This window comes from Pinus tabuliformis, chromosome 1_1, assembly GCF_031772625.1.
Source record: "Pinus tabuliformis cultivar Carrire ecotype Pingquan chromosome 1_1, CPIR1, whole genome shotgun sequence".
In the NCBI taxonomy this organism is placed as follows: Eukaryota; Viridiplantae; Streptophyta; class Pinopsida; order Pinales; family Pinaceae; genus Pinus; species Pinus tabuliformis.
Window position 1 is genome coordinate 645,434,905 of NC_142297.1, and position 22,375 is coordinate 645,457,279.

The 22,375-nt window shown below is 34.3% G+C and overlaps 1 pseudogene; it reads right to left on the reverse strand.

Moving 5' to 3' along the window:
* Positions 1-917: 917 nt before the first annotated feature.
* On the reverse strand, positions 918-6,483 carry LOC149215014 (ras-related protein RABA4d-like; annotated as a pseudogene).
* Positions 6,484-22,375: the final 15,892 nt, after the last annotated feature.

The window sequence follows — 22,375 nt, forward strand, 5'->3', positions numbered from 1 at the left end:
AAGGTTGACCATGCCTAAACTTGATGACTATGTTTGACCATGGTTAACCCTTTGCTTAACCATGGTTGACTATGGTTAAATATGGTCAAATTATGGTTGACCATGAACATGGTAGTCCATTTTTCTTCATTGAAACATAATACAATGATTAGGCATAGTTATGTAATCTAAGTAGTTTGATCACCCTTAGTTTGGATGAATACCAGTTAAATGGATGTATATCTACAGAGTTAGGTTTTTGTTGAAATATCACTGACCTCACTGTTTCTCAAGACCAGCTCTCTGGCTCCATACACTCTTCGTTAGGGCTCTTGAAACAACTTAGTTTGATATACATATATGACAATAGGCTTACAGGGATATAAAAGAAAAGTTTACATTTTAAATGGGAGGACCTTCATTAAGTATGGGATGTTTCTTAATGGCAAAACCTAAATCAAGTTGATGACCAGGATAAACGAGACTTAACTTACGCCCAAATTTTTGAAATCTAGATGTAAATATGCAATAAATCAATTGTACATACTACTAAAAACAATAAACATCAATTGCAGTTGCATAAATCAACTCCTAGCTCCTACCATTTATAAGAATTATTGCTTCTATTCTTTTTGCTTTCAAATTTTGTATTAAATTTTCAACTTAAATTTAATAGAAAAAGTAGACTCGGTATGACATATTCATCAGTTTTGCTGTGAAAGAACAATTAATTAAAAAAAGGCCCGCCTTTATAAGAAGGTGAAAATTATAGGCCATGGATCAATTAAGTCTAGCACAGATCTGTCAAAACCCTTGATCTTATATTCCTCATATGTATCACAGATTTTTCATGATATTTTATGCCTCAAATACATCCAATTTCGTCCTCTCCTCTGGAATCTAAATGGCCATAGACCCAATTATGAAAATGAATAGCACTATGAATAACAACATCCTGCCCTATTAGCCTTATTATCATCATATGGAGTTAAAGCCAGTCTTCTTCCCGACGTAATGGACCTGAGCCCATGCCCATCATCCTGGCTTGCATTAAAGGCCTTTTAACTCACTACCTTGTAGACCTCACAGAGGACAATGAGAAATGAATTCTAAACATTGGTGGCATCAAGAGTATAAATCTCAAGAATAAACAAGTCCTCCTTCTCTACATACTATTTAGCATCCTCTGTTGGGACTTCCCTCAAGTTCCCTAAATCATATTTGTTGCGAAACATTACATTGTAAATGCTGAGCATCACTGATCCGACATATACCGAGAACTGTTTTACAACAAAAACACGCTGACTTGAACCTCAGCTGTTCTAAGTATGCTGCTGATTCTAAACTGAAACCTCTGAAAAGAGGTGCCATTCAAAAACTGTAAAGGCACGGGACTGTTTGCACAAATATTATAACAGAAAAAATTAAACGCAGCATGCCTGGCCTCCTCAGCGTATGGTATGGATATGCAGTCCTACCAAAAGCACGAAAAATGGAGCCGAGTAATGAAACAAAAACAGCTCGAGATTCAGTGATGGTATGTGAAGCGATCTTCTAGTTTGACCTTGTTCTTCTTCTACGATCACTTCCTGTTTCTAAATCATATTTGTTGCCAACAAGCATGATCACAATGTTGTTTTCTACATGCATTCTCATCTCTTCAAGCCACCGAGGTATATGCTCAAATGACTACCATTTGGAGATATAGTGCACTGTTAGTGACCTTAGATCTCCTCTATAATAAGCACTTGTCATTGCCTGGTATCTGCTTGTCTTTGGTTCCCAACAAAACCAATCAATATGGGTATATCAAACTTAATAGATAACTATATCTCAGTAAAATTTAGATTTATGTTGGGGTGGCAGGAGGGGGAGGGATTCTCATTAATCCCGAAGGAATCATTTAATATAGTTATGATTGGGGGTTAGGCCAAAAGACCAATAACCAAGCTAAGGCTTATGGAATTCTCTTGGGACTAATTCTGGCTCATAGAAATAGGATAAAAAAGGTTTAAGTGTTAGGAGACTCCATTATAGTTATAAGGCATATGATTAATACTTCAAAGGCTAAGATATCTACACTGAATCAAATCATAATGAGAGCCTAGAACTTGATCCCCCCTTTTGACTCGGTGGCCTTCTACCATGTCTTGAGGTGAAATAATCATGATGCTGACAAACAAGCCAATAAGTAAGCCATCTGGAGGAAGAAAAATTTGTTATTGATGATTTCGTGAGCATGACAAAAACACCTTAATAATTGAAGAGTGTCATGTAGGCCGGAAATAAAGCCCCAATGGATAGAAATGGAGGTGTAAAAGTTGAATCTATCATTCGATAATAAAATGAAGCTCCAACCTTCTCCCCCTAGTTCTCTCCTGCCATCTCCCCCCAGACCCCATCCCCCTCCCTACCCTTTCCCCCTTCCCCCCACTCCCCACCCCGCGCCTCCCTTGACCTATCTCCCATCCCCCTCCCCCCCCACCTCCCTTGCACTATCTCCCATCCCCCCTCCTCTCCCTCATTCCCTCCCCTCCCCCCTTCCCTGTGGCCCCTCCCCACTCTAACCCTCACCTCCGCGCTATAACCATTGCCCTGATCTCCTTCTCCCCCTGTCACATCACCCATTGTAAGGTCCTTCTAGCCATGTAGACTCATAGCAAGTTGGACACCTAGACTTGCTTGAAACGTGGCATCCCATGGAAATTTGGTACCACACCTGTTTCACGAATAAGTCACAGCGTGCGGCCTCAGCGTCTCGGCCCTGCTTCTTGGAGAAATGGGCGGCGCATGCAAGGAATTGAGTTTTACGAAGCAAAATTTAATTCAAATCTTCAGTGTGGTTAGGCCCATTCGTGGGAGAATTGTGGGAATGACCGATAGAGCACATGATCCTACTGGGAATTTAATCAAGGAGGGTGGATTTATGATGTAATACTCATGGAATCTCAATTTCAGCAATCTCCTCACTCATCTCTACGTCACCTCTAGGTCAGGCAGCAGGTATAAAGTGCATACATGTATGTGGATTTTGTATTTCATAAGGTCTAAGAGTGGGATGGTGGCCTTTGCAAAAGCCTGGTGGCTAGAGACGAGGCTATTGTGTATCAATTTCAGTGTCATGGAGGTTGGGCGTTATGATGTGAAGAGCCGTAAGGACGGTAGAAAGGTCTGTCTATCTAAGGTTTGGAAGAAAAATCAAGAAAGCCTGAGCATAATTGGTAGGTCATGGGTGTTGGGCTTGGGTTGTCCAGAGTGTTTGCAATCGGACTAGATTTGGGACACTAGGTGGGTTAGTAATTCTCTCCAGAAGCGGGAGGAGAATTGGAGTAGGAGGGAGGTGGGACGGTGCATTCTCGCCGAGGATCAGGGAAATCTATTGTGTGTGCAAGAGGGTGTCTGACTGTGGGAGATCGAGGAAAATAGTGCCAATTTTTTTAGCACGATAAAAAGTGTGAATTTGGAAGCCAACATGCGGAGGTCTGAAGACAGTTCACGGTCGAGCATGTGGGGAAGCCATAGGCCGAGGTCAGGTGGGCAGAGAGTTGGTTCCTCGGTGCAAGGTGGAAGACAAAAAACCCTCCTATCTCACCTGTATCCAAGATCATTAAGACTTGCGGAAAGCAATGTTAGAACTTAAACGTAGCATGCATCAGCAAATGCATGAGAATATGAACATTCAGGAAATGGAAATTGAGAAAAAGGAATGTATTAGGCAACTCGAGGATGAGGTGGATGCTCTGAGTCACCAATTGGATAATTTGAAGCTCAAGGTGGATGCAATAGAGGATGGTTTGGAGGAAAATGTGGAGGATGAGATAGACCATGGAAATCCCAAGGATTTAGAAGAGGCCTCCCAAGGATTGGATCTAAACAACCCAACCCCTATGGATATCTGACCACCTCTGTATGGTTTTTTTTTTTGTGTTATAAAAATGTTAAATTGTAAATGTAATATCTCTTACTTCAATTATGTCGAATATATAGTTGTAGATATCCAAGAATGGGAATTTTTGTAACCAGGATAGACATATCTACTGTAATAGTCTAGATGGACCAAGAAATTTGTATCAACTTGTTGAAGCAGTGAAAAAACGATGTAAAGACCCGATTTTGTTATGAACGAGGATGACTTTTTAATATAAACTATACTCATTCTGGTTAAAAAGAATATTAGATTTATGTTGATTTCAATTCAGGTGAATTCTATCTTGAAATTTAAAAAAAATAATAAAACCTGAACCTTATTATAAAGCAAACATCTCTACAATTTTCAATGCTCAATGTTTCATATTGAAAAAGAAGAAATAGTGGACAATGTCTTGTTTTGTGGCCATGCTTATTTGCAAATGCTTGTTGGGTATGACTCAACCAGAATACAATTATGTATATACAACTTTTAAACATAAATGATCAAGGTTTGTTGCAAAGAGATTTGAAAATGAGAAATAGTGGAGCATGGCTTGCTTTGTGTCCATGTTTATCTGCAAAAAACTTTTTGGGTGGGCAAAGTTTCAACCAGAATACAATTACTTATATACTACTATCAAACTTAACTAATCAAAGGTTTGCTGCAAAGAGATATGATACACCACATAATTTTATGTTATTGCATTTCCTCAATAAAAGATATGCACAACTCTCACTCTTGAGGAATCAGCTTTCAATTCACACTTCTAATAAGGAGAATTCAGGGTGTTCAAATATTAGCAAACACTCCATGTCAAAATTCAAATTAATATGCTTCAAAGCATGAAAACTCCTTGCTACTTGGAATCTTGTTCAAGGCCATATATATTCATGTCTAGAACTTGAATACAAAGAGGATCTTCATGTAACTCTTATGCCTATTGATATAGGCTGTAACTAATATATGTTGTAACTAGTAAAATAGATTGCATTAAAAGAAACAAAAAAAAAGTTTGTATAACACCTTTCTTGGCCTATAGTATCCCAGATATGAGCCTTGACCATCTTGTTCTCAATGAATATTGGATTGGTCTAAAACTCTACGCTTAGTGTAGCTCGAGATTCCCAGCCAAATTCATCCTTGGAGAATCTAGATAGCAGTTTTGATTTTCCCACAGCAAAGTCCCCAATAATCACCATCTTGAAAATGTAATCTGTCTTCTCTTCTTGATGTCCATATCCCATTACTGTGACGAGCTACAAACAACTATCGAATTCAATCTCTTCACCACTGAAACTATGTCAAAGCTCTTGTTTCACATAGGTCCTTCCATGGATTGAGCCTTCTAACCTTCCTTCACTTCATTCAACAATACACTTGCCACTACAGCTATTTTTTTTAAACAAATACTTTATTGATTAGAACCACTTCCTTTTCACATAATAAATCAATAATTTGTTGAGAACCCAGATCCCCAAACACTGAGATTTCTAAACCTAGCAGTGGCAATTCTAAAAAAGAGTAATGGAAAATTGGGAATGCGAGGCTTATGATGAAAAAAAATATGAACCTAACATTTGGCACCCGCGTCAGAGCTCTACAATGTAGAAGATGACCGAATGAGTTGGATAATCCATCCTAGAATTCCTATAGAGGTATTTGATTAGGGGCCTTTTCAATGGACATGGAGTTGGATGTGGACATGGCATTGTGTGTTGTAGAGAGGAAAGCCTAAACCAAATCAAAAACTCCTGAAAACCAGTGGCAAAAATTCGTACAGAGGCGGCAACAAGGTATGAGGGTTCAACGTCACTATTCAAATTGTCGTCCTCAACAACATTTCACACTCCCACATGTCAAATTTTAATTTTTGAGTTGGAAGATAAAAATGGATGTATCCTATTGGCTGGATAAATAGTTTTTTCTCACCCAAAGCCTGCAAAGAAATTAAAATTAATTTAATTTATTGTTAAATTAAAATTTTTATTAATTAAGAAATTAGCTTTGTTCTTCTTCATATTCAAAGAGTGAGTGCTCTTTACCACTATTTGTTTAGTGATAATGTTAATTACATTTTTTGTTTTTTGGATACGTGAAGAGGTACCACAGCTTACAGAATTTTTGACGATATAAGGTGTGAAAACTTTTGACGAGTAAGTTTGTTTGGAAATTTCAACCCTGCCACAGTCCAAGGCCAAAAACTACTTTTGAAATGCATTATGGACTCAGAGTGTACCCTTCAATCTCTTCCATTGGCCATTTTGACCATGAATTCAACCGGCTTCTTAAAAAGATTAAAATATAATGTTGAGATTGAATTTATATTATGGAAAATATAAACCATAATGTTCTTTGAGCTTTATGAGCTTCCCCAGGTCTTCTATGCTCTTTATCTCGTCACAGCCTATAACGCAACCTCAGAGGCCCCTGCAATGTTCAGATTTGAGCTATCAAAAAGATGTATTTGACAATTTTCGCTTACAGATGGAATTTGTAATGAAATTAAGAAAGATCAATAAACATACCTGAGATTGACGTTTCGACAATATCTCCAATTGCCCCCCAGCTATTTCTAAAACTTTCAAATTCTCCATCGGGATCTAGGAAGGTAGACAAGAATATGGACACTTATACCATAGGAGCCATATGAGATTTGGTGACCATGCCCTCCTCATTATGTTTTCTAAATAACCAGCTTTAGTTGTAACAAGTTGAAAATTCAGAATACCACCACAACCAAAATTATTGAATAGATGCCTCACACAGTTCCCCAATACCTCAGCACTCCATCTTCTATACCATGACATTTATGAACTCCTCGTGATGAGCGAATTGGAAAAACGATGTGCTCAATTAATCATCTTGATCCCAGGAACTTCAGTTGTTACCTGTTAATTGATCAAAAGTAAAAGTCACATATATCTATTTTTATCTTGAATTTCAAGAAAACGAAAAGTTCATTTTAAAGCCAAAGACAAAGGTTTTAACAAATTAACTTGTAGTTGATCTCTTAGTTGAGAAACCCTCACAAAGTATGAATCCATTGTATTGTTCTTTGTCATTCTTATATCATGAAGCTCGTTTCTCAAACTCATGACTTGGCCAATATCGTTATAACTTATTTAAGACATCATACATATTCTTTGAATTGTCAACCTTTGAGATGTATGGAATAAGATGTTCATTGACGGATTCCACACTAATGCTCATGGCAATGATGTCATATTTCTTGTACTAATTCTTTCTAGCTTCATTTATATGTTCAGTCACTTTGCCTTGCACAATTTCCAAAAAGTCTTATTTACAAGAATTAGGTCAATTATTGTCTTCCAAACCTTGAAGTTAGTGGCCCGAGCCCTAAAGTTAGTGGCCCCCTCTAACTTGTTATCTAATTTTATAGTAGAAGCCATGGATTCAATTTTAATATAGATCTAGGGTTTCTTTAAGGTGATCTCAAGGTAGGGATTTTCAAGGAGTGATCTTTGTGCTCTTTCCTTTAACAAATCTCTCATACCATGTTGATTTTTCAATACAATTGATGCAAGTACTTTATTTTGAACTATGGTAATTACTTGTGAATATATATTATAGTTATTTTATCTTCATCAAGCAATCACACTTTATAAATTCAAGTAGTAACCATGAAAAGAAAGTAGATATTACAATGTGTGACAGAGAGAAAAATATGTGAGTTATAAGTATGTATGTGAAATGAAAAAGTTCAAGTGTATTTTAAACCCAAGATACCCAAGAGACATGTCTCCTAAATTAAATCATGTCTCTTTGTAAATTAAATTCTAGTAAGTCTCCACATTTACATTTTTACTCATATTTGTTAAAGTGTTGAAGGTCATGTAAATAATAGTGAGCAGTAACTCTTGGTAAGTATATTTATTTACATCTTGTTTTTATTCCATCTTTTATGAAAATATTTGTTTAAATTATGGTGGGTAGTAGCTGATGGTAAATATGTTATTTACGTGAGTATGAGTTATTTTCAAGGATGTTAATTTTCGGTGGTTTTATTGAATTCCTTTCTTTTAATTTTCTTTCTTCTAATTTAAAATTTAATTTTCTTTCATGTTTTTACATAGTATTATAAATACATCAGGATTACGAAGACCGATCAAAGCTACATTCTTCAATGCTTACTACCTACCTCTCATGCAAAAAGTAATAGATAGCATAAGTTATTTGTTTCACTGAAGATGTATGTAACTTGTGCTTGACCCCATTGTTATAACATGTATTGATGTATAACTAGCATGAGTATGGTTATAATTTGTATCATTTGAAAATTTTGAATATTAGTCATTGATGAAAAATACCTACTTTTATTAATTCAATAAATCATTTTAATAAAAGCATTATATATATATATATATATATATATATATATATATATATATATATATAGTTTATTTTAATAATTCATAATAAAACACAAATTTAAAATAAATAAATAAATTTTGATAAATGACATATGGATATTTTAGTATGTTGTATTAAAATACAATTTTTTTTTTATTATTAAAAATTAGAAAATAATAAATTTATATTTATATTTGTTAATTTACATAAATTTAAATAAAAAATAGATTTTTGTATTCAGGTTTCTGCGATCCATAATGAATTAAGCAAAGTATTTCGGTAGAAATCACGTAATAGAAATTTTTGGCCTATGCGTTTCGAACCAACAAGTGTGGTTCATCATCAGATAAAGACATGGACCATGGCAAAGGCTTAAATAGAGAGCAATGTAGAGACATAATTTCAAGTAACAACTATATTTGAACAATAATATTTAAATTATGATATTAATTTATTAATACATTAAAAACAAATATTATTAAGTAAAAGCTATATTAAATGGCCAATTTTTGAAAAATAATATTTAAATAATGATATTAGTTTAATAGTTTATTAAAAATATTAATAGGTAAAATGGCTAGTTTTTAATAAATAATATTTGAATTAATTTATTAAAGAATCAAAGTCAAACTCTAGACAAGGAGTGAAGTCAAAAAATTATAAAAACTATAAATTAAATAGAGAGAGAGAGACTGATGGGGGAAGAGAGTGGATTGGAGAGCGAGAGAGAGAGAGGCTTGGAGGGAAGAGAGAGAGAGAGAATTGGAGGACAGAGAGAGAGAGAGAGAGAGAGAGAGAGGCTTGGATGGAAGAGAGAGAGAGAGAGAGAGAGAGGCTTGGATGGAAGAGAGAGAGAGAGAGAGAGGCTTGGATGGAAGCGAGAGAGAGAGAGAGAGAGAGAGAGGCTTGGATGGAAGAGAGAGAGAGAGAGAGAGAGAGAGAGAGAGAGAGGAGAGTGATGAGGGAAGAGAGATTATTGGAGGGAAAAGAGAGAGAGGGAGGGAGAGAGAGAGAGAGAAGAGAGAGGTAAGAGAGCAAGGGAGAGAGAGGAAGTATGAGAGAGTGGATTTGAGAGGGAGGGAGAGAGGAGGAGAGAGGTAGGGAAGAAGAAATACATAAATAGTTGGAAGTGGAGAGAGAGAGGGAGTGACAAGGGTGAGATAGAGAGAGAGTGTGTATGTTTGGGGGTGAGATAAAGAGACAAAGAAGGAGAGATGGAGAGAATGGGGGAGAGAAGGAAAGAGGAGAGAGAAAAGGATGTAGTAACGTAGTTGGAAGGTGAAGAGAGAGAGAGAGTGATGGGGGAAGAGAGAGAGAGAGAGAGAGAGAGAGAGAGAGAGAGCCTTGGAGGGCAGAGAGAGAGAGAGAGCCTTGGAGGGCAGAGAGAGAGAGGGAGAGAACGAGAAACAAGACTTGAGAGAGAGGAGGAAAGTGATGAGGAAAGAGAGAGGATTGGAGGGCAAAGAGAGAGAGGAAGTACGAGAGAGTGGACTTGAGAGAGAGGAGGAGAGAGGGAGGGAAGAAGAAATACATAGAGAGTGAGAAGTGGAGAGAGAGAGGGAGTGACAAGGGTGAGATGGAGAGAGAGTGTGTATCTTTGGGGGTGAGATAAAGAGACAAATAAGGAGAGATGGAGAGAATGGGGGAGAGAAGGAGAGAGGAGAGAGGAGAGAGGGAAGGATATAGTAACATAGTTGGAGAGAGAGAGAGAGAGAGAGATAGTGTTGGAGGGGGAGAGAGGGAGGTAAGAATAAATAATTAGAGAGATAAAGGTGGAGAGAGAGAGAGGGAGTGATAAGGAAGATGGAGAGAGAGGGAGAGAGGACAACAAGAAGGAAGAGAGATAGAAGAATGGGAGAGGGGGAGGAGGGGAAGAGAGAAAGAGAGAGAGAGGGATAGGAGGGAGGGATAGATAGATATATTGGAGAAAGAGAGTGCATGTTTTGGGGGTGATATAGAGAAACAAAGGGAGATAGAGAGAGATATGGAAAGTGAAGAGAGGGAAGAAGAGAGAGATGGAGAGAGAGATAGAGAGATTGATAGATATGGAGTAAGAGAGCGGGTGTGTTTGCAGGGTTGAGATAAAGAGACAAAGAAGGAGAGATGGAGGGAGATATAGCTATAGATGGATGGGGGGGAGAGGGAAGAAGATTTATTGCAGTAGATGCATTGATTTTAGTTTAGATGGTGATTTCTAATCCTATTTCATTGCTTGCACCAGATGCATTGATATTAGTGTAGATGTTGATTTCAAATGATATTTGATTTCTTGCACTAGATGCATTGATTTCAATGTAGATTATTTCTAATCCTGCTTGATTGCTTTCACTAAATGCATTTATTTCAATGTAGATGTTGATTTCTAATGATATTTGATTTCTTGCACTAGATGAATTGATTTCAATGTTGATGATTTTTAATCCTATTTAATTGCTTGCACTAAATGCATTGATTTCAGTGTAGATGTTGGTTTATAAACCTATTTTCTTACTTGCACTAGATGCATTTATTTGAGTGTAAATGTTGATTTCTAATCATATTTGGTTGCTTGCATTAGATGCATTGATTTCAATGTAAATGTTTTTTGTAATCTTATTTGATTTCTTGCATTAGATGCATTGATTTCAGTGTAGATGTTGATTTCTGATTTGATGTAATTGGATGCATGATGGTGTATTAATTTTAAAAGTGATTGGATTAATATTGTGCATTGATTTCAGTGTAAGAATAAAAAATTATTGACAATGTACATTGATTTTTGTGTTATAGTAATTCAACCTATTAATATTGGAGAGAAAGAGAGATAATGTATGATGTTTACTACAATATCTCAAACTAAAGATTTAGATGGAGGGGGGAGAGAGGGAAGAAGATTTATTGCACTAGATGCATTGATTTCAGTTTAGATGGTGATTTCTAATCCTATTTCATTGCTTGCACCAGATGCATTGATTTTAGTGTAGATGTGGATTTCTAATGATATTTGATTGCTTGCACTAAATGCATTGATTTCAATGTAGATGATTTCTAATCCTATTTGATTGCTTTCACTAAATGCACTAACTTTAGTGTAGATGTTGATTTCTAATGATATTTGATTGCTTGCACTAGATGCATTGATTTAAATGTAAATCATTTATAATCCTATTTGATTGCTTGCACTAAATGCATTCATTTCAGTGTAGATGTTGGTTTATAAACCTATTTGCTTACTTGCACTAGATGCATTTATTTGAGTGTAAATGTTGATTTATAATCATATTTGGTTACTTACATTAGATGCATTGGTTTCAGTGTAAATGTTGTTTTCTAATCTTATTTGATTTCTTCCATTAGATGCATTGATTTCATTGTAGATGCTGATTTCTAATTTGATGTAATTGGATGTATGATGGTGCATTAATTTTAAAATCATTAGATTAATGTTAAGGAATTTAGACTTCTGTGATCCATAACATTGTTTAGTAATCTTCGGCAAAATCACATAATCAATTTTTTGTCGACGCGTTTCGAACCAACCAGTGTGGTTCATCGTCAGGACAAGTTGAAGAACTAATCTGGCTTAGCTTGATTAAATAGAGTGTGCAGAGACTCCAACGTCTATATAGCGACAACTAATATCGACCTGATGATCAAAGTCAAACTAATAATTTTATTATTAATAGAGACATATTATTAATAGTTAATTGAATAATACAATAAATTTAATGTTTTAAATATAATGGTCATTAAATCTACATATTTATTAAAAACCTATATTTATTATTATTCCTAAATTATTTAATTACAAATAAATAATATTAAATTGCTATCAGTGTATTTATTTAATAATAATTGTTTATATCTAGGGATCCAATGGTAAACTAGATATAATGGTCATTAATAAATTATGGTAAATTAATAATGGTAAACTAAATATAATGGTCATTAATCAATTATATCTTCATAAAACCTATATTTATTATTATTCCCAAATTACTTAAATACAATTAAATAGTATTAAATTACTATTGTTCTTAGAATTTAGTTACAATAGGTAATAGTTTAAATCCAATAGATCATTTTAATTTAATATTTAAAAGTAAAGGCCCATTCGAAATTAAAATAATAAGTTTTATACAATAATCTATATTTTCTTAATAATTTATAGTTCTAATATTATTAAAAAACAATAAATAGTATTCTAGTTAAATCATTAATATTCCTAGAATATAGTTACATTAGGTAAATACCATAATTAAAGTACATGTTTATTAATAATAGTATATCCATTATCTCAATGTATTCTTGTTTATCATTTAAACCTAAGGGTCATTTGGTAAAACTAGAACACCTCTTATCATTAATTTAATAATTTATATTCATTAATTAATCAATAATTATTTACTAATTTTTTTTATTAAAATTAACTATGTTATTAGTTAATTATCTTATTACTTATAAGGTTTAAAAAAGGGGGTCTTTATTAATTCGATATAAGGAAATCAGTTAAAGGTAAAAATCAATGTAAAAAATCTAATCTAATTCTAAAATACCCCTGGAATAAGGTTAATACAATAATTAGCCCGAAATTACTTAATAACATATTAATACCCTATGCACTCCATAATAATAAGACAAACCCGCCAAAACCAGAACTTGAGGAGAGGGAAGACAGAAACCCTAAGACTTAACAAAGGGGAAGGAGGAGGCTAGGAAGACAAGGCTGGGACCCAGCAACTGCTAATATTCCAGCCATCATCGCTCTGGTGAGACTGGTCGCTCTATCAATCAACGGATTAGCGAGCATTCGGCTGACTTAAGACATGGTAGGACCAAGTCCTCAGCCCTGGCTGAGCATGCGGGGAAGACTATGCATCATGTTTGTATAGAAGATGCTCAAGTCATTGCCAAAGTTGCGCAGTTTCACCATCGCAAATTTAGAGAGGCCCTGGAGATTGAGAAAAGGCCGAACAATCTTAATAGGGATGATGGCTGGAAGATTAGCAGTTGCTGGGTCCCAGCCTTGTCTTCCTAGCCTCCTCCTTCCCCTTTGTTAAGTCTTAGGGTTTCTGTCTTCCCTCTCCTCAAGTTCTGGTTTTGGCGGGTTTGTCTTATTATTATGGAGTGCATAGGGTATTAATATGTTATTAAGTAATTTCGGGCTAATTATTGTATTAACCTTATTCCAGGGGGTATTTTAGAATTAGATTAGATTTTTTACATTGATTTTTACCTTTAATTGATTTCCTTATATCGAATTAATAAAGACCCCCTTTTTTAAACCTTATAAGTAATAAGATAATTAACTAATAACATAGTTAATTTTAATAAAAAAAAATTAGTAAATAATTATTGATTAATTAATGAATATAAATTATTAAATTAATGATAAGAGGTGTTCTAGTTTTACCAAATGACCCTTAGGTTTAAATGATAAACAAGAATTATTAGAAATATATGATATACCAATAACATTGAGATAATGGATATACTATTATTAATAAACAAGTACTTTAATTATGGTATTTACCTAATGTAACTATATTCTAGGAATATTAATGATTTAACTAGAATACTATTTATTGTTTTTTAATAATATTAGAACTATAAATTATTAAGAAAATATAGATTATTGTATAGAACTTATTATTTTAATTTCGAATGGGCCTTTACTTTTAAATATTAAATTAAAATGATTTATTGGATTTAAACTATTACCTATTGTAACTAAATTCTAAGAACAATAGTAATTTAATACTATTTAATTGTATTTAAATAATTTGGGAATAATAATAAATATAGGTTTTATGAAGATATAATTGATTAATGACCATTATATTTAGTTTACCATTATTAATTTACCATAATTTATTAATGACCATTATATCTAGTTTACCATTGGATCCCTAGATATAAACAATTATTATTAAATAAATACACTGATAGCAATTTAATACTATTTATTTGTAATTAAATAATTTAGGAATAATAATAAATATAGGTTTTTAATAAATATGTAGATTTAATGACCATTATATTTAAAACATTAAATTTATTGTATTATTCAATTAACTATTAATAATATGTCTCTATTAATAATAAAATTATTAGTTTGACTTTGATCATCAGGTCAAAATTAGTCGTTGCTATATAGCCGTTGGAGTCTCTGCACACTCTATTTAATCAAGCTAAGCCAGATTAGTTCTTCAACTTGTCCTGACGATGAACCACACTAGTTGGTTCGAAACGCGTCGACAAAAAATTGATTATGTGATTTTTCCGAAGATTACTAAACTAGATTAATGTTGTATGTTGATTTCAATGTAAGCATAAAAAATTGTTTACAATGTACATTGATTTTTGTGTTATAGTAATTCAACCTATTAATATTGGAGAGATAAGGTATGATGCTTACTACAATATCTCGAGCTAAAGATTTAAATGGTTACAGTTTAACCTGTCCTTTCATATAATCGATATGTAAAGACGAAAAAAGTACCAAGGGTGAAAATAAGAATAGAAGAAGAAAATAGTTTGAGATTACTATTTGTAATTTACAATATTCTTATTATTCACATTTTCGATCATTCAACACTATTACATTGTCACTTTACATTCAAAATTTTTATTTTATCATTTTTCATAATTAAAATTATTCACAATATTTATCATTCAATAAACTGAGGTAACTAAGCAAATTTAAAATTAAAATGAACATATTAATCTGAGACGTATTTGACATATTTAAAATGATTATATTAATATCAGATGATTTTACATATTTTTGATAAAATTAATCACATTTTCTTTAGTCGCGCATCACTGAAACCAACCTAGATCCATCCTAACTTCGGATCTATCAAGCGCCAACAGGGATAAAATATCTCAAGGTGGAAACCTTTCCTCAATTTTTGCACTCAAAAAAGTGATTTTCACCTCGATATATTTGATCCCTCGCGGCGCTTGATGGATTCGAAGTTAAGATGGATCTAAGCTGGTTACAAATCAGAGATGGCCAATTTTTTTGTAAAACACATACCAAGAAAAAGTAATGAGTGCAAGTGGTATAAAGGAAAAGAGCCACCCTTAGATTTAAATTTTTTTGATTGTACAAAAGATAAGACGTTATAATTAAGGTAAGTACAAGCGGTATAAAGGCAAAGAGCTAGAGATAGCTAGAAAGTTTTTCATTTGCAAAATGAAAAAAGGACTACAAATGGATGTATTTGTAATCACATTTTTTATATTAATAGTATTTGTTTAAAGAAAATTAATAATTTTAATTAATGGTTATTAAGATTAATTAAATTATAATTATAATTATATATATATATATATATATATATATATGATTTTTTAACTTAAAAAATTAAAATAAAATGGATTTTTTAGAATCTATATTTTATTTAAATTTAAAACAATCTAATACAATTTAAAGTAAATTAACAAATATATATTTACATATTCATGCCATTGTTGTATCTCGGTATTTATTATACAAAAATTTTGATCTTTGATTTGTAATGGTATTTGTATCTTTTTATATATTTATGTATTCATGCCACTATTGTATCTAATTATCATTCCAAGACTTGAGATCTTCTTAAGCTAAACAATGGTTGTGATTTTCCAACGGAAACATTATTTTTTCCATCCATGTGCATCTACAAAGAAGGAGAAGACATCAGTAGTGAAAGAACAAGGGAGATTTTGAACTGCAAACAATGAACTACAGTCAACAAATCTCACCTTTTCGAGTAGCAAAGTATTAATGGCAGCCTAAATAATATGTTGATTAGATTGCATTTCTGACATTTTAGATGTGGTCTATTATTACTCCACCTGAGTTGATATGAATAGAGATGATTTTTAAATAGACCACACCCTTGGGGCCATAGCCTTGAGCCCTCAATCTAGTAAACTATATTTGGAGCATTACATAAGGTAAGATTTTGTAAGATTTGATGGTACATTGCAATAAGAGGGTTGCTAAAGATTGTTATCATTATAGTATAGATGTCAATTTTATATTTTTTTTTCAAATTTATATTTTTAATCTTATTTTCATACATGACAATTCAAAATTAAAGCCCTTGAAAATATTATAATCAATGGTTTTAACCGATCAAAAAATAGAATTTTCAAATTTTAAAAAAAAAAATTAATTTCTAGAAAAATTATTTTAGTATAATAATTTCTAAAAAAATATATAAAATTCTATAAACAAATTTACAAAACAAAAAGGTCAAAGGTATATATAGATTGAGTGGGCCTAATGGTTAAGAACATGTGTTTCCTCCTGAGAGGTCACTAGTTCAAAACTAGAGGGGGGTAGAGTATGTATGCCTTTGTAGACTTAGCAGTCAAATCACTGCGCAGAGGTGGGTCCCTTATCCCACAAACAATGGGGTCTCATACACCAATGTGGTGTCTAGCTTGGGTGTGACCTTAAAATTGGATAATAATAATAATAGCAAGGAAAATTTTAAGGATAGATATTTATCCTAAACTTTAGTAACTTTGGCGAATCTTACTAACCTTTAATATGCAAATTGTAAAATTTCTAGTGAAATTTTTGTAAAATTATGCAAATTTATAATGATTTTATATAGTCTCTCTAGAATTTTGGTGATTTTAAGGTAAAAAAATTTTATCCTATAAGATTTGGGGGAATAATTTTTAGAAAAAATGGAAATTTATGAATCAATATTTTTTGGAAAAAACATGGTAAATTAGCCCATCTATGAATATTAGCCCCTAAAATTTTCCCCATTTACGATAAAAATAAAAACAAGATAACTTGCTTATCAATAGGTATAAAAAATGAAAACAAGAAACCTACCTATCGATAGGTTTAAAAAGATGTTTAATTAGTAAGATTTGATATCCTTATTTATTTATTATTAAAAACACACAAATAAATGTACAAAACATGACAACATTAATAAAATGCAAAATGCCATTTACATTAATTGATACTTTATAGATGCATAATCCATGAAATTTATAGCAAATTCGATATTTTGGATCAGTGATTCTAAAGGTTTTGGTTGTTCTTATAGAAATATTTTTTGAAATTTTTATTATTTAAATTATATTTTTGAATATGTAAATGAATTTAATCTATGTAATAATATTTTGGAATATTTAAATTATTTAAATTTCATAATTTTAATAATTTTGATAAAATTTAAAATAAATTTATTAAAAAAATAACAAACCAAAAAATATAACAACTAATGAAACTCAAAACAATTTAATTACGTCATTACGTCTATAGGTGTGTCTATTTTGAAATAGGACTTTTACAATTTTTAATTTAATTATCAATAATTATTAGGTGAATGATAGAGATTTAACTTCCACATAATATTCTAGAATATTTAGAGGAGTATACACAAATCAATCCTGGATTCTGGTGTTAATCAAGGCCTATCCACCTGTCAGCGCTTAGAGTAATTAGCCATTCCACCCGGCATCCTATGTTGCCTCCCATGTCATCACCCTTCCATAACTCTTGTCCTCTCTCTTGTCCCCACATGTTCAGAACCATTGGGCTCCTCCTACATGTTTTAATGCATGTCATGTATCTTAAATAGTACCTCCCTTCTCTCTTTTTGGTTGTCCCACTCCAAGTCTCTCGCTGCATTTTCCCTTGTCTGGTTCTCACAAGCTCTATGACCCCTACCAATCTCCATGACCTACCTACAATGCTCCATGAACGTGACAATACATGGTGTGGTGGTTGTGGACAGGGACATGGATGACCTCCTGCTACACCAAAGGCAAGCACTGAATTGGCTTTCTTTCAAAGCCACGTCCCTAATAACATTCGAGACCAAGTCATCGAGATGGAAACAAAGGTGGTAAGTCGTGGGGTAGAAATACGTCTAGTCTATAGGCTCTCTATAATCCTCCTTACCTAGGAACGCGACCGTGCCTCCACTACGAGATGGAATGTTGATTCCAACGCTTACTTCAATCATCTTTATTCCTCCCTCTATCGTCTCTCCCATGACCTTGGAGTTTCCTTCCCCCTGCACATCCCATCCTCTTCCTCTCCTGACCCATCTACCTCAATTTCAGTCCCACCAAGATCTTCTTTGTCCTCCACCATCTATGTTGTTGCGCACATCTCTCCTACTCGAGACTTGAAGGACACTCATGTTCATCAAATGGATGTGCAGTATTCTAGAGAGAAGACCTCTCACCCCTACTATGGTATTTTTTAAGGATTTATTATTTTTCCTATATATATTATTGTAGATGATTATTCTGGTTTGAAAATTCATATGTATAGAATGTTGGCAAATATTCAGTAAAAAAACGTGTAATTTAATATTAAAATCAGCATTTTTTTGGGAAATATCATCCATTTAATCATATATGTGTAAAAAATAGGCAATTTTTAACGGAAAATTAACTCCTAGGCCCTTTCCTTCATATCCCAACTTCTTCATTAGCTTCAAATCAATGTTAGTAGTGTCCTTAAAAAGAAAAAACCAGAATGAGTAGTTTTTTATATTTATAAACCATGTTTGTTCGCGTGCAAAATCAAGATTTTACATAGTATTTTAGAGCTTGCTAAGGGTTATTGATACATCAATTGTTCCCCATTCATTCCATGGGAGTTTTCCCCATGATTCTTACAAAAATTTCTCATTTCTGGTATCTTATGGCTATACATTCGACATAAATGAAAAGTAAATATATAAATTTAAAGTGTGCCATTAAAAAACATTTACAAAACCAGAGAGAGAACAGACTATTCTTCCACTGACGTTGGACTGTTCAGATACAGTCTGGTGGATTCTTCTTCATTTCTCTTTCTTCTCTCCTCCATCTTGAGCTTCAATTATTCAAATTGTCGACGTAATGCATCCTTCTCGTCCTCCAAATGGCAGATTCACTACTTCTTCTCCAATTATCACTCCTACATGGCTAGATTCTCAAGTTGTTGTTGGTGGATGCAACACTGTAGAACAACCAAACCTTCCTGAATCTCCAAGTGATCTTGCACACAGTTGTTATAGGCCTACCTGTTGTTGCCTTTGACCAAATATTTACCCTTCCTTGGCCCCCCTGTCCTAGGCCTGCGACGACCCCATGAGCCAGACATGGAGCTATCCTTTGCATAATTTCTATGCACACTCATGTTTGTCTTCAAAGACGCACCACTCTAGTATTCCATAGACCCCTAGCTCCGAAATATCACACACTCCCAACTCCAGAATAGTGGTGACCCACAACTCCAATATACCATCGACCTCCAACTCCAAAGTGCCCGTGAGGTTCTACTCCAGAACCTCCTCCCAGATTAGCAAACTATCAGCCCTCAGACTAGCAATCCTCAGACTGGAAGCCACACTCAAACAAGCATCCCTTTGTAATTCGAAAATCAAGTTCTCTATGTTGCAGCTAACTCCTCTAGAAGCCCCCTTGAAGTCTGACGTTATGGCCCAAAACCATCAACTGATACTCAAAGACCCTAACTTCAGCTGCAAGGCCTTCACAGAGGCCACCTAAGGAAAGATAAACCTTAAACCATATAAACATATCAAACTATTATTCCTTGAATAGAAGGTGCAGTTCTACGTGATGATGCAGTACTAGGGAATGGTATCAATGGAGTTGTGATCACAATGATCCTCCTTAATTTCCCAACTATCAACCATTATTTCCTAGCTCTTCTCCTAGACCTTCATCCTCACCCAATCCTTCCTCCCATGAGTGACAAGAGAAATTCTGAGTAGCGGAAATAAATTCTTCTCCGAATTTCCCATTAACATGCCTTCGCATATGATGGAGCGCCGACATTTGCAACATAATCTAAGCTATGGTGGCTAGATACTCACACTTTGCAATCTACCAGGCACAAGTGTAGTACCATTATGACATACGCAGACACGTCGTTGCAGCAGACAAAGAAATCCTTTGCCATGAAGCACAAGTATAGGCCAGGCCAAGCATGGGATGATGCGACATGGACCAAGGAGTAGGAGGTTGAAAGAAACGGAGGAGGGGACCATAACGGAGAGGAGAAGAGGAGGGTTGAGACAAATGAGAGGTGAAAAAATATTATAGGAAGAAGGATGGCTGAGGATAGGGAGAGGAGGGTTTAAGAGAGAAGACGAGAGGGGGAGGAAAGGGAAGGGGGGAGCAAAAAGAGAGGGAATGAAGCGAGTGGGGGGGGGGGGGGGAGCGCAAAAAGATAGGGAATGAAGCAAGTGGGGGGGAGGATAACTTAAAGGTGGTTAGCCTTGCATAATCCAAGTTGATAGTACTTTCTATTCCCTTGGCGAGGCTAGTAATTCCATCCTCAAACCAATATTTGAAGCCCATGGATAAGATTAGGGAATGCATATCATTTCCTCAACCTTGTTCACTATACATTTTTCTTCACTCAAATGGTAAGCCTAATTTGTTGGCTTATTGTTCCTGATTATTCCCTCTTAGGATATGAAAAAAGGACATAAAGTCAAAGGAGGGGATCAACCCTTGAGATCTCTTTATAATTTGATTTAGTTTCATGTTTTTTGCTAACGAATATAGTTCATATGCCTTATGATCAACATTGAGTCACCTAAGACTTGGATCTTTCTAATTCCATTTTATTGAGACAATGTTAAACCGAGAAACAAACCATAAGATTCATCTTGATTGTTTGTCTTCCTTCCAAGTCCCCAAGCATATCTATCTTCGATGATTCTTTTGGGATTAATGAGAATCCATCCCCCTCCTGCCACTCCAGTCAGTGGTGTGCTTTTCAAATGCATCAAAATCATCATTATAATGTGAACATGAAACTGAAGAATCACTTACATTGTTTACCTCAGTTTTCAATTCTGGAGCAAGTGATGATGGCTTCACTAAGCCTTCTTTTCTCTTCAAATTTTCTAAGGACTCTTCTGTGGCTTGTAGTTGAAGTTGCAATCCTTGTTACTCCTCTTTTCCTTCTTACAGAAGTCTTCTCAGTTCAACATTCTCTGCTTGAATGCTCTAGTGATGAGAAGAAGAACATTCACTTGAAGATGGAGATGGAGGTTCTCCTTCATTTAACGAAGCATTGTCCTCTTCTTTCTCTTCCTTCTTCTTTTCCTTATTTACTAATTTCTTCTCATAATCTACAAATAATATATCTACCATGTTTGTCATCAGGTAGAAAGCCTTGTAGAGATATTTGTCTTTCTGCATTTTCCTTCCTCGTGTTGTACATCCAATCTCTGGTTACCATTCACACTTGCAATTCACATTAGCAAGGAGACTGCTCTAATAACAAACCCAATCCGAAATATTTGATCTACCAACCTTGTCCAAGATATTTTCTTCGGTTGATTTTGGTATAATTGCATGAAAGAGAATGTAAAAACCATATGTGCAAATACTTAAAAAGAAGAAACTTATAGGATACCATAAAGACAATGCACACAAAAGTTTGATAATGGAATTCGTCCTGTGTGGACTACATCTTTGGGCCCTACTTCAATTGGGGGGGGGGGGCGCGGGGGGGCGCAGGCGACTTCATTGATCTCAACAAAAAAAAAAGGCAAGTACATAGAAAAATACATCATTATACCTCCAATCCTAGGAGTGACTAAAAACTCAACTGCCCAAAACATAACAATCACAACGCCATAAGGTATGTCCCTTCCTCTTGAGACTTTTAACTGTAAACATGACCTACTTCTGAAAGGTGCATTGTTGTCTCAAACTTCATTCCCAATAATTAATGAATAAAGAAATTTTATGCCATGGCCCTTGAAAATCCACTACTCAGATGAAAAAATTGACTACACCATTGTGATCTTTGTGAAATTTTGGTTAAAATGAGTATAAATTTGGCCACATTTCACTAATGTCAATTCTAGTCCCTAAGGGAATCTTTTAGATTCCTCACAGCATCAAAATGGAATATTCCCCCAGAATATTCTGCCTCTGAAACCTCACCGTCAAGGTTCTGCATGTAGAGTTCCCTCGGCTTTGGGTTCTATTGTATTGTTAACATTCCATGACCTTCCACGTTTTGTGATCCTCCCCATCCATTGCAAATGACATGGCTTATATAACAAACCTTTAGTGGAATAAACAAAGCCCCGCCCATTGGGTGGTTGGCTAGCGGAATAAGTTTAGTTC